Source organism: Kogia breviceps, chromosome 19, assembly GCF_026419965.1.
Source record: "Kogia breviceps isolate mKogBre1 chromosome 19, mKogBre1 haplotype 1, whole genome shotgun sequence".
Lineage (NCBI taxonomy): Eukaryota > Metazoa > Chordata > Mammalia > Artiodactyla > Physeteridae > Kogia > Kogia breviceps.
In genome coordinates this window covers 24743689-24747833 of record NC_081328.1, presented here as the reverse complement: position 1 = coordinate 24747833, position 4145 = coordinate 24743689, and positions in this window count along the sequence as shown.

The window sequence follows — 4145 nt, the reverse complement described above, 5'->3', positions numbered from 1 at the left end:
TGCCCTATAATACATTTGATTGTTAGTAGGTATATCACATTCTTATATTTCAAATTTCATTGGCTATTCTCATGCATTTATCCTTCCTGATGAACTTTATTTTCAAGTTGTTAAGTTAATAATAAAAACTGCAATGGTATCTGATTAGAGTTGCCTTAACTATATGATTGGGAAGGATGCTCTAAGAAGCTTTGGGTAAAAAAGAAAAACAAAAACTATCCATCGATGCCCACACATTCCCAGGATGCCATGGCTGGAATCCAGCAGGTTCAGTATCAGTCCCAGAATGATCCTGCCCCATACCCATGTCCTCTTCCACTCAGCCTTCTCTGTATTCAACTCTTGCTTTTTTTTCCTGTTGGGCTCCACCTCTGATTTCTACTTGTATGTGAGTTATGTGTTTCTCTGGCCTTCCAACCACCTCTTGTTCTCCTAGCATGTTATGGTCGTTCTATAATCTGCAGTCTCTTGCAGGTGAGTGGTCCCACCCACTGAAGCTGGCCTGTAGGGTCAGGATTAGACAATACCATCAATGTCATAATAACAGAAGGAAACTGAAATGTTCTGTTCTTTCTTCCTTGACTTCGTTTCCATAATGCAGAGATCATGGGGTAATGACCATGGGCTTAAACAAACAAAGTCATAGAATAATTGGCACGTTGGAAAGGTGCTCTGAATGTTTTAGCAGTAATTACAGGTAACACCTTCTCCTAGTGTCCACCCTTCCCTGTCCCCTGCCGAGAAGTAGAAAGGAAATATTCTAGAATTATGCTGTCCAATGTTCCACCAGTTCCAGAAAGAGGCTGACTTCATGGTGACTGGGAATTTTATTCTGATCAACCTGAAATTTTTACCATTTCCTGATATTAGATTTCCATGGGTGTTTGACAGGCCAGGACTAGGGTAAGGCAAGCGCCAAATCTGCACTTGTACAATTTTGAGAGTGAGTGACTCAAGTTTGGGCCCCGTGTGCCTCACTTGCCTCACCCTAGTGCTAGTCCTGGAATTTGATTCCTGTGATGGATACTGTGGTCCTCTGCCCAGAACCCCCAGGCTCACATCCCAGCAGTTGGAGCTATCAGTTGATGAGGGTTCACAGCTGTATCCCTCACTGGGAATTCCTCTGGCCACACAGAACTGCCTTGCTCAAAATTACATCCCAGGGGATATATGTATAGCTGATATATATACGCATAGCTGATTCACTTTGCTGTACAGTAGAAACTAAGACAATATTGTAAAGCAACTATAGTCCAATAAAAATTAAAAAAAAAAAATTACATCCCTTCCAGGGGGCAGCCTGTGGCCAAGGACCAGCTGAGGCAGGGATGTGAGCCCTGCCTCCTTGCTCCTGAAGAACTATCCCAGCTGCAGAGCCTCAGTTCCCACCGCCTAGCAGGGAGCATGATGCCTGGTATGCCTCATCAGTTTCTGGAGATACCATAGCCCATGCTTCACCAGGTAACACAGAAGTCTGCCAGCTTAGAGTGGGAACTAGGGCAGGAAAGGGCTCTGATCAAGTTCAGGCAACCCTGCCTCTTACGCTGTACAACCCGGCAGGCTGCATGGAACCAGAGGATCTGCAGTAGGAAAAGATGCCACGTGGAGTTTCTGGCAAGCCCCAGGAAGAGAATAATAGTATAGTCGCCTACGGTTCTGAAGCAAGACAGGACATCTGCAGGAAGAACTACACACCAGTTCAAAAGCAGTTCCCAGATGCTCCAGAACCTGGGAGAGATGACGTTCCGACCAAGTGACACCAAGTGATCAGACAGGCAACCAAAGATGCCCGTCATGAACTTGCAGCCAGTCACAGGCGGGCCCAGCAGCGATCCATCGTAAGATGGAAGTGGTACGTTCAGGATCAGCACAAGTGAGCTTCAGGAACAGGCAGCCCAGACCCCACGTCGTGCACCAGTGTTGCCCCAGCTCCAGGCCTAAGGCTGCACGGGAGTCCTGTATGGCCAGCTGACAGAGGAGGAGAAAAGCCGAGCCAAGTTCATACATGGGATACGTTTGACACCCAGATGATCCACCGGGGCATTTCTTGGTGTTAAACCCAATTTTAATAATAAATGGCAGCCAAGGCGTGAAATGAGAGTGGCAACCAAAGCCCCTCAGAATCCTCAGGAATGAGAGTCTAGGTCATCCCACCAAGCAAGCCACTTAGACCAGCAGAGATGCTGGCCAAGAGTAAGAAGAATCTAGTACAGGTGGTGGAGAAGGGGGCATTTGAGTATCAGTTAGAGTCTTGAGATCAAATGCAGTATCAGGGGCTGCAGTTTGCCCCATTAAGCCTTCTCTTGTCAAGTTTCCCTACGAAACAACCCACAGTCCTAGAGAAACCATCAGAGATGGGGCAAACTTACTATGAAAAGCAAGTGGGTCTGAGCAGCTCAATGGATGATCTGTCACGAACACTGTCCGCCAAGATCCCCCTCTTCAGGGCCACCCGCCCATCTCCCAGCTGCTGAGAATATGGGCTGCTTATGGCTCGGAGCTTCATCCCTCACTGGAAATTGCTTCACCCAAGGTACATCCTCTCCCTGGGATGGCCCTGGCCAATGACCGGCTGATGGGGGGAAGCAAAGGCCCAGCCCCCTTCCCTAGGGACAACTCTGAAGGACCATCTCATTTGCAGAGCTCCCCATACAATTAGCTGAGGTATCTAAGGCAAGCACACTGGGGGCCTGGTCCTGCCTGCCTTGCCCCCTTTATAGGTATATCTCCTGAGAACGCGCCTAACTAAAATTCTGCATGCAGCTCTCCATCTCAGAGTCTGCTTACAGGGGACCCAGCCTAAGACATCCCCCAAGTGCATGCTGAGATATTGGAAAACTCAAATGATGCTGACTTAGCTCTTTGAAACAAGGAACCCCAACAGTTTCACAGGGACCTACTGATCAATAGTTAAGCCTTGGATCAGTCTTTAGGTTGGCTGTTTGCAACCTGTCCCCTCTCACTGGGGTTTAAGGATATTATCAAAAATAGGAGAATGCAGCCTGAACCACACTTTATTGGTGACTTCCACTGCTGTGCCCTTCTTCCTCACTTGAAATCATATGACTCGGGAAAAACTTAACTAATAATAGTAAAGCCTTCAACAAGACAAGGACAAACCCAGGGACCTCTGTCAAGGAACACAACCAAGCTTGTCCTTCCAAAGGCAAGGGAAGGGAGATTAGCATTCAGGATGTCTACAGGGGGTTCAGTGCCATACAGGGATATTTTTAGTAAATGACAGAGAAAAAGGTAGAAAACAGGATGATTGATTGACAAACAAGTCAATTTTTAATCTGGACATCTTTAATAAATTTCTGCAATGCAGGATTATCAATCGTATCTCACCTGGATTTCTACCCTTCACAAGGAGATGGCCTTGATTTTAGAGGCCAGAATAAGTGGCTTCTTTATCAAAAGGTTCCCTGTAAACGGCCAAGCCTGAGCAGCCCTGAGCCGGTCCCCAGGAGCCAAGCCTCATCAGCTTTTCATGGTAAGAGAGTTTTTCTGAGTAGTTACACATAGGGAATCAGTCTCTTTACTAATGCCTTCCTAGATTTAAATGCAAGCGAAATGCAAATGCCAGCTTCCCAGTGGTGGGGTAGTGCTATTCCAGGAAGATAAAGTCACAATGGCAAGTTTCCTGGGTCAGCAGAGTGCAAAGCTCTTTCCATCCTGGATCTCTTGACTCTTTCAACATCTTGAAGCAGATGCAGTGCTATTATCATCCCCATTTTGCAGATGAGCAAACTGAGGCTCTGGGAAATTAACTAATTTGCCCAAGATTACAAAATGTTGTTAATTGTCAGAACTGGAGCTTCAACCCAGTCTGTCTGAGGTGGAGCCCACGTTTTTAACTCTGATTCCTAAGGATTTTTAGCAATGTCATCTATACATCATAGCATCATAGCCACTTACATTTCAGATTTTAACACTTACATATCAAATTTAATAGTATATTTTCTATGATGATTTAAAAAGGTGAAGTTGTATACCCCTCTTTATTGTGGGAGAGGGCTGTGGTATATTGTTGGTTGTCTATTTTCAAGATTTTTCAGTCAATTTGCCTGTAAGTATTTCTTACTTCCAAACAAATAAAAATTCAAATTACATTTCTTTTAAGTCACAAATAAGAGCCAAATAAG